The sequence below is a fragment of the Pinus tabuliformis genome, chromosome 2_2 (assembly GCF_031772625.1).
Source record: "Pinus tabuliformis cultivar Carrire ecotype Pingquan chromosome 2_2, CPIR1, whole genome shotgun sequence".
NCBI classification, from domain to species: Eukaryota; Viridiplantae; Streptophyta; class Pinopsida; order Pinales; family Pinaceae; genus Pinus; species Pinus tabuliformis.
The window spans coordinates 878,164,112-878,178,856 of NC_142300.1; the positions used below are offsets into that span (position 1 = coordinate 878,164,112).

Sequence of the window (14,745 nt, forward strand, 5' to 3'; positions counted from 1 at the left end):
TATCCAACCAGATTGGATAAATGAAGCAAGGGAGGAGTGGAAGAATGACGAAGAAGTGTGGGCACTTATTCGAAAGTTACAACAAGACTCCAGTATGTCTGATACATTTAGCTGGAAAAATGATTCGTTATGGCACAAAGATCGCTTATACCCCTGTAAGAATTCCCAGCTAAAACAAAAGATTCTTATGGAATTGCACACTTCTCCCTTAGGAGGGCACTTAGGATTTTTAAAAACTTACCACAGGGTTAAGAAGGAATTTTTTTGGGATGGCCTTAAATCAGATATTCAAAAGTTTGTGGTGGAATGTTTGGTTTTCCAACAAAATAAAGTTGAAACAATTAAGACACCGGGTCTATTACAATCTTTATCCATTCCAAGCTAATGTTGGGAGGAGGTTTCAATGGATTTTATCACAGGTTTACCCAAGTCTGAGGGAAAGAGTGTCATCATGGTGGTAGTTGACAAACTTACCAAGTATGCACACTTTTGTGCATTATCACATCCATTTAAAGCCAATACAATTTCTACTGCATTTAGGGAAACAATTCAAAAGCTACATGGAAACCCAAAGATTATTGTAGGTGACAGAGATCCCATTTTCACTGGAAATTTTTGGACATAATTATTTTCTTGTCTTGGTACTCAGTTAGCTCATAGCTCATATTATCATCCTCAATATGATGGGCAAATTGAGATAGTAAACAAATGTTTGGAAGGATATCTTCATTGCTTTGTATCTGATAAACAGACATAATGGGTCAAATGGTTGCCTCTGGTTGAATGGTGGTATAACACTTCCTTCCATACAGCAACAAAAATGACCCCATTTATGGCACTTTATGGGTATCAACCACCATCCATCACATCATATTTAAGAGAGAATTCTAAGGTTCAGGCATTGGAACATCACATTGAACATCAACAACAAGTCTTCCAACTCTTAAAGGATAACCTCGTGTTGGCACAGAATAGAATGAAACAACAAGCAGATCAACATCACAGTGAAATAAGTTTTGATGTAGGTGATTGGGTATTCCTACGGCTACAACCATATAAGAAAATGTCCCTCAAGCAAGCTAAGAAGGATAATAAATTATCACCAAAGTATTATGGTCCGTACAAGGTGTTGCAAAAGATTGGTACTATGGCATACAAATTGGAGGTTCCTGCAGCTTCTCGATTGCACCCAGTTTTCCATGTTTCATGTTTAAAGAAGGTTATAGGCGACAAGCTCCGAGTTCAAACAATATTGCCAGAACTTGACGAGGAAGGAAAAATTATATTGGAACCGGAAGCAATCACAAAAACAAGAACTCGACAGCTATGAAATCGATCAATTTCAGAGTATCTTATCAAGTGGAAGAACTTATCCGCTGAAGATTCCACATGGGAGGATGAGAATTTTATGTAGAAGCATCCAGAACTACTCAAGCGTTGAGGACAACACTTTTTTGAAGGAGAGGGGCATGTTGGGTCCCCATAATACTAGTGATTACCCCATTACTATTCTAGTTATACCCCTTATTAATATTGTTGTGCCCCTATTGCCCCCATATTGTTATTACTATGCCCCATAGAATCCCTCTATTGTTATTTTTGTGGCTTTATATTATTATTGTTATGTTGGCTGGATTATATTGTGACTCTTTAGACTCCTATATATAGAAAGGTGGTTTTGTCATTTGAATCATCCAAGAATTGTTCATTTATGTAATGTAAAGGAGGTTGCCCCCTCGAAGCGGCTGAATTCTAAGGCGTTGATCTATCTTTTGTATCTTTTCTTGAGCTGGTTTCATAACATTAACCTTGGATTAGAAAATAACCATAGTTCCCTTAACGAATCTACAAAATATCATGGTTCGAAAACCATCACTCCCAAAACCATGTGCGAATTCCATGCACAAAACCATAGGTAGGTTCGCCCACCTAATATAGGGTCGAAAAAAATAATTCTCGGGTCGCTGCCCTGGACCCCATAAAAGGGGGCTGCCTCCCCCTGACAAGGGGGGTCGTCGCCCCCCGTCTAACCCCCTAGTTTAACTACTGTGGCTAGTCATGGAAAGAATATAATTCAACCCAATAGTTCATAGGTGGAGAGTCAAGCCTATAATGAGCCCAGGTCATTTTTCTTTCCCAACAATGAGGACAGAATGCCTAGGGGGCCTACAAAAACATTTCCTAGCACGTTACGAAAATATTTCGTAGCACCTCCAATAGTGTATTTATGTGTTGTGTGGTACCCTATTTTCCTTCTGGCTACCTCATTGCCATCATTTTTTTTTGAATTTTGATCTAATTGGGTTCCATACATTCAATTATGAGAGGCACTTTCTTTCTTATTGCAGTAAGGTCTTCAGATTGGAGTATGAGTATAAGAGACAATGTATAGGCTTGGAGTATTATTGATGAAATGTAGGGATCAATATTATGCATGTGGGCATACACATGAGTCGACTTGAGGGTGTCTTAAGGTTTGTTGATGTCGGCTAGTAACTAGTGAGTTGAATGAAAAGTATGAGGGAAATATAACATTTATTTGGGTTGATGACATGGATATTTTCAAGGGAATATGCTTGAAACTTCTGGAAATGGAGTTGGTTGGTGAATTGGTCATGGTGCAACTTCCAAACCCTGCATGCAGTCAAGGTAGAGATGTTTTGGAGGTCCAAGAGGAGACATTTATCACCACAGAAAGGATAAACGAGTCATTTAGAACTAAAAGATATCAACCTATGGAATTGGTGAAAATACATGTTTTGCTGTATGAAAAAGTTTCATATTACACAATTGCATAATGTTGCATTATATTTGTAGTCCAAGATTGTCTAAATTTAATCCCATATGAATACATTGTTTGCAGGCAAGGTATTACAAAACTATGTGCCAGATTTGGCATCACATCTGATAACCATAAAGAAATTATGTTGGTAGTCTTCAAGTTTATTAGATTCCACCCTATATAAGTGGTGTTATTTGTGTAAATCCATGGAATATTGAAGCTTTAGTTGATGTTATGAATATTTCCATTACAATGCCAAATGCTGAGAAGAAAATGAGACATGGAAACCATTTTAGGTATGTCGACACTCATGATGTAGCCTTCTGGGTTGAGAGTTTCATATGATACTTTCAAAGAACCTGTAGAGAGCACTATAGAAACTAATGTTATAGAATAGGATTTGGATTGGGATCTAAATGGTGTCTCTTGATTATAGGTTCCATAACCTTTCAACTAAACATATTGTTTGGGCTTACAAAAAGAGTAATAGATGAGCCAGTAATTTGGATTATGATGATACCATGATGCCTCAAATATCTGTTAGTAAAACTCTATTGAAGTTAAAAAATGACCTCATCAACATGTAAGGGAGACCACCCAGTTAGGGTCCCAAATCAGACTCATATTCATTTGTGTAATGACTCCAACTGGTTCAATTGGGTCCAGTTATACTCTCTCCCTCTTTGTTGTTTTATGGTATGTCTATTACTTGCCAATAGAAAGAGAGAAATTAGATTTTCCCTCTTGCTTTCACTAGTAGAAAATGATAAATTAGTGACTAGGCAACTAAAAACATTAGTCACCATATATTTTCCAGGTGAAATACTACAAAAAATGAGGAATTTTAAGTGACCCTACTAAAAACGACAACATAAGTGACTAATTTAGTCATGGATTAAAATATAAGACTAGCTAATAAGTAGCATAACAAAAAATGACCAACGTGAATGATTAATTTAATCTAGGAACAAAAATACGACTATCTAACAAGTACTACCATAATACGAATCACTCAATTATCTTAGTCATTTTAATTGTGTCACTTTATTAACCTAAACTTACAAGTGATAGGGGATTCAAACATTGTTATAGATTGGTTGAAAGGTTAAAATTCCTTAAACAAATCGTTATTGGATCAGTGAATGATTAGACTTATGGAGTGGATTAGATTCTTCAAGGTTATATCCTTTGATCACATTCATAGAGAATTGAATTCAAGGGTCAACAAATTATACAAAATGGGAGTGGGCATACAACTGGGTCAAATACATTATGAAGAATACCTACAAGGAGAAGTGTTGGTTAATTAGTATGGAACACATTTCCTTTAGTTTAAGACTTCACTTTTTATGAATAACTACATTTTTTGTTTTCAGGGTCATATCCAAAGAACTTAGGATACTAGTTTTTGACTTGCATATTAAGTTGTTTATCTTGTTTGATCATACATTATGAATATAACAATACTAGACTCTTATGAAATTGTTTTGAATCCTATGGGAATTTTGGTATTTCTTGAACATTAGATCTTGAAAATGTTACAATATCAAGTCATATGTGTGAAGAAAAATTAGTATATGTTAGATGATGTAAAATATTTCACCTTTTCATTAATACCTCATCTATCCCATTGGTGAACTAAGGTCCCATTAACATTTTTGTAAATTATTAAATTAAATAATAACTCAATACCAACAACCTGTGGCTATGAACCCTTAACCAGAATTCTAGAATGAGGCTTTGGAAAAGGCATATACATGCACCTACATTATTAGGAAAAGTTCAGCCCATAGATTTGTAAGTGGAGTTGTAGCTAGTGATGCATAAGAATCACAATATGATTAAACTTAAATATGACTACTTATGTATATGGGTGATTAAATTTCAAGCCATGGATATATATTTGACCCCATAAACTTTGACATTGATGAATATTTTGAGGTACTACATAAATGTAGAAAATTAGACACCGTACTCCAATATTTCCATTGTATTGTGGATTTGACTTGCGTATGAAAAATACAAAATCTCATACAACCATATATATCATAACACTTTAGTCGTATATCCGAATACATTTGAAATTTTGTCATATACCGAATGAACATTCAATTTTCATTGAATATCTGACATTTGACCAAGTCAATTACCCATCAAAATACTATAAATATTACACTATACCTATAATATATAAAATGCCATAAACGTTATATTACATTATATCTATAAAATATATAATACTATAAACATTACACTATAGCTATGAAATATATAATTTTTTAATGGTGGATAATAAAATACAGCCTACCATGATTCAAATTAAAAAGTAAAAAATTTTATTTCTCGTTCACTTTCCCTCTGCCCAGTATCCTATTAATTGTTCTCCAATGAGCCAATTTAAAATGGTCTTTTTTAGAGTGTGTGATGTATCAGCCTTATGATAGACATCATATTCTCATTAGAAATATTTGTATCTTGTATTCTCTTTTTGGATGCAGAGTATTCTAATAATTTTACTCTAAAGGGCCAATTTAAAAGGGATTTTAGCCTTATGGTAGATATCATACTCTCACTCATAGCAGTGAAGGATTTTGAACAGATGTGAAGTCGGGTTTAAGAAGGAATAAAAATGGAGGCAAACATAATTTGATGTTAGATATAGGAATGGTACCCATGTTTCCATAATGTTTCCATCAAAACCATTCTTCTCCATTCTGTTAGATGATGGATGCTTATTCCTCCCCAAAACCTCAAGTGTGACAATGGAAAAGATCTGTTGCCAACTAGAGTTTGAATAACATGCCCAAATCTCCAGGTAGAAGATCACCATCACTAGGAGGATGAATATGAAGATGATTAGGCTCAGACCTGACCAACGTTTCCATAATTGAGTAAGGATGTAAAGGAATCCATTCCAACCCTATGAGGGTTCGTGTTTCCCAAGTTGAATTGAATCACCCCTAAGGACACAACCTAGATTTCCACCAGATGTATGCTTAAATTCTCTTCTTTTATTGAAATCATTCTTCTATTGAGGGCATATGATAGAATAGTAAACGATCTATGCCATACCTCTAACTCCTACGAAGATAAAACTATTGATAGCCCCCTTAGGTTTATACCATTCTTAAAAATGAAAGAGGATCATTCAATAACACATGTCCATGTCCTATAGTTAGGTCCAAAATAATACTTTTTATATTCATCGACATGCTTGTATCCCTTCAATTAATATTGCATGCTAATTTACCTAATTTTTAAGAACTCATTTCCATCTCTTTGAAGAGATTTTCAATCCCTTCCCATAGTTGTAGCCTACCACATGTAGAAAGTAATTCTTTGTATGAATTTAATGTGGGTTCATAACCAAACCATTTAATTTCTCTCAAAATGGTAACAATTTATTCAGTCCTGAGATGCCTATTATACATAGCAAGTAAAATTCTATAAATATTATTATTAAGATCAAATCCAATTTCTTGCATGCCTTGATATAGTTTAATCACTTTCTTTGAATTCCCTATGTCCCTATACATACTTAACATGAGTTGTAGATGCTCACATCAAGCTTGAAAACCAGATGCTTTCATCTCCTTGACAATCAATTCATCATCTCTGACCGACCCTCTTTTGGAAAGAAAAACAATAAGCTTTTGTAAAGTGGCATATTGGGAAGATAACATGTAGCTTTCATATCATGATAGATACTTCAAACCTCAGAAACATTCCCAACTTTGGAAAATGAATTAAGCATCATAATGCATTTTTTATCCTAAATCCCATCTATTGCATTTTCCTTGACAAGGTATTGCAAGTAGTTCAGTCCTTCAGCATTAATAAAAGCTTACATGATGCACTTTATAGAATGCTTTATTTTATTCTAGTCTTCACCTTTTGTATCGTAATGAAGAGGAGATTCATACTGCAAAATATAAGACATGTGGGCAGTTTGTATCAAATCAAACAATGAATTCACCTCCCCACCTCCATGGTTGTTTTCAGGCTTTGTAGTATTGTTTGTAAGGGGGAAACTAATAGAAAAATCACCATAGTGATGCCCATTCTTTGTAACATTTTCACAATGGAATAGCCATTGAGCTAGTTGAATATATGAAAATTCTTATTGGAGTACATAAAAATTCATATATGGTATCAATATTTAGAAATTATTGCATTTCCACTGTTACAATTCCAACAAATATGTGCAATTTTCAATTCCATCTAGAACTATTGATGAAACACATATATATTCCACTTAGTATTGTATGGTGCCTTTTGGTAGTCCATTGTGTTAATTGTGCTGCAATGCTTACTGTTTGGTACCAACTCTAGCTTCATTGGATAGACATAAGTTGTTGGAACAATCACTATGCAATATAAATATAAAAGGAAAACTTTCCTTTCCACAAATCATTTCATATATGTGATAAATCACCTCAAATATGCACTAAAATGCTTCAATTATTTCTGGTTTGAGTAAACATTGTCTGAGTCGAGAGAAGAAAATTTATGTGCACTTAGCTCCATAGTGAAAACATAATTTTGAATTTTCATACATGCACTATATGCTCACTAATCAACAATACACATAATCTTTGAGGGAATGAGCACAAGGGCTGCTTTTGGTACCCAAAAAATATCGTTTATATAGAATGTAGTGGTCCATTTTCTAGTTTTTAATTCTTATATGGGATTGATATATCACATTCTTCCATACGAAAATAATGAGAGTCATCATCAACCTGTCTATTGTTTAATAATATGTTTTTGCTTAAACTCTAGCTCCATGGTCCAGGTGCCTCCAAAAATAGAAGTGGCCTTGAAAATGCTCAAAAATTAAAGTCATCATATTGAAGTGGAACTAGGACCATATCATAGTTTTCATCACTTTAATTCCAACGATACAAATGCCACTCAAATATGAGTTCGTATGCTCAAGATATGGCTAGTCAAATTTCTGGTCAAACTAGGCCAAGTGACAATCACTTTTGAGGCAACAAGTTGGCAAAGGGACAATGCACAGAATCTGATAGTCAGATAGGGTGGATTTTTCACCTATTTGATTTTACCAGTGACTTTTAAAAGTCACGATCGAAATTTAAACCAATATATATATACATATATATATATATATATATATATATATATATATATATATATATATATATATATATATATATTGTTATGAAACCAGCTCAAGAAAAGATAGAAAAGAAAGATCAATGTTTTAGAATTCAGCCTCTTCGAGGGGGAAACCTCCTTTACATTACATAAATGAACAATTCTTGGATGATACAAATGTAAAGACCTCCTTTCTATATATAGGAGTCTAAGGGGTTATAACATAATCAGAGCCGACATAACAATAATAATGTAAGGGCACAATAATAACAATAGTGGGCTTCTATGGGGCACAATAGTAATAATATGGGCACTACATGGGCACATCAATATAATAAGTGGGTTATACTAATAACAATAAGGGGTTACACTAGTAGTATAGGGGCATAACATGCCCCTCTCCTTCAAAAAGCGTTGTCCTCAACGCTTAAGTAGTTCTTGATGCTTCTGTATAGAATTCTTGTCCTCCCATGTGGAATATTCAGCGGGTAAGTTCTTCCACTTGATGAGATACTCTGAAATTGATGATTTCGTAGCTGTTGGGTTCTTGTTTCTGTGACTGCTCCAGGTTCCAATATGATTTTTCCTTCCTCTTCAATTTCTGGCAATATTGCTTGGATTGGAATCTTTTGCAACTTTTGAATAAGTGGCCATACTTCTTCGTCCTTCTTCCATTCATCCCTTGCTTTGTTTATCCAATCTGGTTGGATAATATAAATAGCACAAAACAATGCTTCCACATCCTCATCCTTGAAGAGTCTTCCCATTTGGTAAGGTCGCCATTTTTTAAGTGCATGTAGTATTGCCAAGGTTTCCTTCTCATAAATAGCTTGCTTGATATGTAGCAGTAAAAATACCCAATCACCTACATCAAAACATTTTTCACTACGATGTTGATCTACCTGTTGTTTCGTTTGATTTTGCATCGAAGTGGCGTTATCCTTTAAAAGTTGGAGAACTCGTTGTTGATGCTCGATGTGATATTTCTCTGCTTGAACCTTTTTCTTCTTGATATGTCCTTCTCTCTTTTGAGGAATGGTAATTTCTTCCAGTCCTTTACAAGATATGGTTGGATTCATTTCTTGATGCTCGATGTGATCTTTCACTTCTTGAACATTTTTCTTCTTGATGTGTCCTTCTATCTTGATAGTTTGAGGAGTGGTAATTTCGTCCATTGAATTACAAGATATGGTTGGATTCATTTCTTCTTTCTCGATGTGATCTTTCACTTCTTGCACCTTTTTCTTCTTGATATGTCCTTCTATCTTGAGAGTTTGAGGAGTGGTAATTCTTGCCAATGCTTTACAAGATATGGTCTGATTCATTTCTTCTTTCTCTGGGGTGGTGTCCTGGCGTATATCCTCTTCTTTTGATGTTTCTTGATCCTTTTCTTCCTCCTCTTCATATTCTATGTAAAATAATTTCTTCTCAGCACACCTATGACCTTTAGTGCATTTTCTATCACAATTGTAACAAAGCCCTTTTTCTCTTTTTTCTTCCAATTGTTGTGGTGTAACCCTTGTAGGTTGTGGAAGGCTGGGAGAAACAACACTTCCATCTTTATAGTTGTGAGGGGTATTCTTCCTGGTTTCCATAATTTTGCTTTCCATTATGTCACAAATCCCTTTTACTCTTTCCAATTGTTGTGGTGTTGCTCTAAAGAAGGTGTTTCTCTTTGTATCCTCATAATGTGCTATCATTTCCTCCGTGAAAATTGACCACGTAACAAGTTTTTTATGAGAACAAAGCCCTCCATACCAAAAAAATTGATCTGGTTCTAAATATGAAGATGCAATACATACCTTTTGTAACAGTTGTACACCATGTAGATCAAAATATTGCTCCATCTGAAGTATCCAATTTACCGGATCCTTGCCATTAAACTTCCTCATCTTGCTTTTTCTTGATTTTAGGAGCTCGACCTTGAAACGACTGTAACTCTGTACTTTCAGATATTTAAGTTCTAAAATTGTGAACTATAGTAGCCCTCTGTGTCCTCTTTCCAATGTCACCAGTCTTATCCAAATTGTATTCTCTAAGAAAGAGTTATGCCCAATCTCCCAAGATGACCTGATTATAGACCTTTCCAAAAGAGTGAAATTGTATGAAGTACCACGTGTCACTGTTTCAACCTTTGGATCTGAAAAATGCATACAAGAAACTACAGTCCGTCCTCTTTCTGTACCTTCTTACGAAATTTCAATCCGATCCCCAGAGAGAAAGTTATGACGATTTTCCCCAGGTCACCTGTTTTGACTGTAATTCAGGAGTCTGCAAAAAGACCAACTTCCTCAGATCATATCTCCACAAATATCACGCAAAAAGCTCTGAAATTCGGACCCAAGGTTCAGCGCGATTTTTTCTCAAATGGGTTGTTTTTACGACTTCTGAAACGTCACAAAAAAAAATTTATAGTGAAAATTCCACTATAACCTGTTTGGAGCAGCGAAACCCTAGAATCCAAAGCTCTGATGCCAAATGTTATGAAACCAGCTCAAGAAAAGATAGAAAAGAAAGATCAATGCCTTAGAATTCAGACTCTTAGAGGGGGCAACCTCCTTTACATTACATAAATGAACAATTCTTGGATGATACAAATGTAAAGACCTCCTTTCTATATATAGGAGTCTAAGGGGTTATAACATAATCAGAGCCGACATAACAATAATAATGTAAGGGCACAATAATAACAATAGTGGGCTTCTATGGGGCACAATAGTAACAATATGGGCACTACATGGGCACATCAATATAATAAGTGGGTTATACTAATAACAATAAGGGGTTACACTAGTAGTATAGGGGCATAACATATATATATATATATATATAGTGTGGCGAGATACCACCCGCGCCACCCCCCAACAACAATATAATCAAAATAAATAAAACTTATGGGTTGTCGCCACAGGTACCACACACTCCACACAACTGTGTGTCGACTACCTAATAGGGAGTCGGCACGGGTCAAACCTGCCCAGCCCATGTGGGTCGGCTCGCTAATGGGAGGCCCAAAGTAATACACTGCCAACCATAAATCATAACTGTCAAGTGATAAGACTTAACCACTGGCTAATACACCATAACAACATGCCAAAAACATAACATGACAAAGCTATAATGGAGGGTTATGTGCGTTGGACCTTGGGACCTCCCCAATTGTAACACTTAACTCGGATACCACTACCAATGAGGCTACGGCTAAACATTGGTACCTCCACCCATGAACTAATACAAAAAATGATCAACATTTCCAAATATGAATGGAGGTATTGCAGAACTGAGAAACAATAAGGTCATTTTGTAGGTGTAACTAGGAGCGCCCAAGCTCGAACCATGCCTAGGTGGGCACAAAAATTGAGAAAGATTACAGAGGAATCTTGGGAGAATATCCTTACAAGGAATCTTGAGAGAATCTAAAGATTCTTTGAGCTGAAGAGGTCACTTGCTCATAAATGTTCAAGTTTATAGTTGTTTGACGGGATTTCACATCGCTAATCCAATGGTGATGTATGTTTCTGCATCAGTGCTCTTGCAACCTTCATGAGGTTGATGGATGACATCTTGTGGCCATTCACTAACTCATTTGTAGTGGTATAGTTGGATGACATCCTGATCTTAAGCCAGAGTTGGGAAGATCACCTCCACCACATCTGATAGGTACTCCAAACACTTTGCCAACACAAGGTATGTGCGAATTTGGAGAAATTCACTTTTGAGATGACCCAGGTTCAATATTTGGGATACATTATTGATGAACAGGGGTACATGTGGATCTAGCGAAGATCCAAGTCATTCAGTATTGACTAGCTCCAACCACTCTGACAAAGCTCTGTAGCTTTCTAGGTCTTGAAAATTTCTACCACAGGTTCATGTTGGGATTCTCTCATATCACTTGGCACTTGAGTCAAATCACCAAGGGAGGAGCAAAAGAAAATGTATTTTGGTCTAGATCTTAATAGAAGGCATTTAAAGAGTTGAAACATCGCCTCTGCTCTGCACCATTGTTAGACACATCAAACATTGTAGAACCACTCCCACCTACAAAGTTAAATATAGATTGCATGGAACAAGCCACAACTGATCGAACCATGGACATGCAGATCAAGCACACTCACCAGTAGAAGATCCAACTGTATCAAGTTGTAAAAGTAGGGAAATGCCTTGACTAGGGCAAGTGGCTCACTAGGGAGCAAGTTTAGCAAATGTTTCCTCATCTCATGGAGGAACTCAACGGAATAGGGACCATTACTTCCAAAGAGGGGAGGAATGATCCAGGTGGATATTGGTGTCCACCCGCCAATTCCATTTGGAATCCCTCCATTTTTTCTTTTAGTTTTTGAATTTCCTTAATTTTAGCATAGTTTACTAATTTTAGTAGTTTTTCGAGTCCTAAACTTTTGGAGTCGTTTTGAGGCCCTAAACAACATTTTTTTGGAAATCTACCGGAAAATGATTTTTTTTCCTAAAATCGTCTTTTGCATCATAGTCCTCGAGGAGATATTTCAAACAGGGTATCATGCGCATCAAAGGAAGATAATATGACCAAGTCACGACCTCGGGAAGTTCGTTGTCCAACTAATCCGAACGGGGCCCATAAACGCTCAATGTTACATCTCCTAAGGTTAGGATTTTGGTTGTTTAGGGTTTGATCTTATTGTTCAATAATAAAAAGTCCATTGAGCCTCATTGTAATGCAATTTAGATGCATGTAGTTGCGACATCTCTTCTCAAAGATAAGCTACCATCGCTCGAGCTAGTCTTATTTCCATTCTATTTGTAAGAATATTTCATTATTTGATATTAATGAAATGAAGTGTTATTTCTATTGCATCTTTGTATTTATGGTTATATTCGTAATTTGTTGCATTCTTGTTTAAATCCGGATCAATCGAAGCTTGCAATTTTCATCCATGATAGAAATTGGAGGTATAAGGGTCATTTATGTAAAGTTGATTGTAATTCATTTTTTCTTCCATTTAATGAAAGAGGGCTCCCCACTTTGAGTAGGGCCTGAAGATGTAGCCTAGACTGGTTGAACTCCATAATCAGATCATTTTGTTCCTTTGATCTCATGGTTTCTTTATGATTTCCACTTCTTTTCCATGTGTTTAAGTTGCTTGGTTAACATGATATTTTATATGCGATTTTGTATGAATCCCTAAAGTTAAAAGATATGGATCAAGTTTGGTATCAGAGCAGGTCTTCTTGATGCGAGTTGCACCAATGAATGCTAACTAGGAAAAAGTTACAAAGAGAAGAAGGAAAACTCCAATCCTTTGATCCCGAAGTGGGGCATGCACCATGAAGACAGAACATGGTAGAAGAGGAAGCTGGAATGGAGGAAGAGTGAAATTATCACAAGATCTTCTTCACCATGGCAAAGAAATTTGACAAGTTGTTTGCAGAATATGAGTAGAAAGAACAAGATTATTATGCATTGGTAAATCATGAAGATGGAAGAGGAGAGCCTCCTGAATTTCACTCTCCATCGTCTAGTGACATTTCTTCTTCCTCTTCTTCTCATTGTTCTAACAGGCGTCATAGGAATACATCTAAGAAGAAGTTTTTTAAGATAGACGTAAAGTTTGATTTACGCACATATAATGGAGAATGTAATCCAAAGAAATAAAAAAATTTGATTAGACAAATCAAGGTTTATTGTTGGATTCAACAGATTGAGGAAGATGAGGCCACTATCCAATTACCATCTCTTCGTCTGAGTGGTACCACTCTAGTCTGGTGGGACATAAAGTTGCAGAATGGCAACAAAAAATTGGGTAATCTCCTTTCTTCTTGGTCCATCTTTTTTTTTGCATTAAAAGATCAGTTTTATCCTTTAGATTATTAGCAAAAGGATTTAATAGAATGGAAATATTTGAGACAAGGAAAGGGTCAAAATGTACAAAGCTTCACAAAAGAGTCTAGAAAACAAGCGTTAAATTTGACCATTTCACTTGATTCACCCGAAATCCTAACAAAGTATATTGTTGCTTTACATAGTTACACGAGTAATTCTTTGTTGTTCTTTGAGCATACTACTATTGATGTGACCAATGTGAAGACCATTCACCTTGAAAGCAGGGGAAAGAATGATAAAGAAGAGCAACCAAAGAATTCATCTTTCAAACCTCAAAATGGCAAGTTCAAAGGAACACACAGTGGAAAGGACAAGAAGGTAGCTATAACCGAAAAGGAAGGAGAAAATCCATCTTTCACTGATTGTAATAAGGAAAGCCATGATGATGAACATTGTTTGGAGTTGCATCCAGAGTTAAAACTAAAGAGATTTGGTGGGAAGAACAAAAAAAATACTTGGAAATCATGCAATAGGACCTTGGATCTAATTCTAGTGATGAGACATAGATCACAACAGTGGGCATACAGGGTACTCTTTCTCTTCATGCTAATGAAAATTTTGAATTTCATGAAAGTACAAGTTCTTCAAATGAGTCTCTTGTTAATGAATGAAAGAGGACTGAATTATTCCACATTAGAGTCATAATGAAACATACCAAAGTGGAAACCTTGTTCGATCTGGGCTCACGAGGAAATTTGATTTCATAATCCTTGGTTAAGGAGTTAGGATTAGAGACCAAGCCTCACCTGAAACCCTATCCTTGTGGTTGGGTGTTTGACAAAGCCAAATTACATGTAACCAAACAATGTAGATCTAGATTTTTGATTCATCCAAACTAGTAGATGAGGTTGATCTTGATATTGTACCCTTGAATATCTGTGGTATTATATTGGGGATTCCATATTTGTATGACAGGAAAGCAATTTTCTTTCACCATGAGAGTAAGTATCATCTCAGGAAAGATCAGGTGGAATAATTTGTT

The 14,745-nt window shown here is 35.7% G+C and overlaps 1 pseudogene; it reads left to right on the forward strand.

The window, feature by feature from the left end:
- The window catches only part of LOC149195809 (putative alpha,alpha-trehalose-phosphate synthase [UDP-forming] 10), a 135,035-nt pseudogene that overhangs the window by 4,674 nt on the left and 115,616 nt on the right, over nt 1–14,745 (forward strand).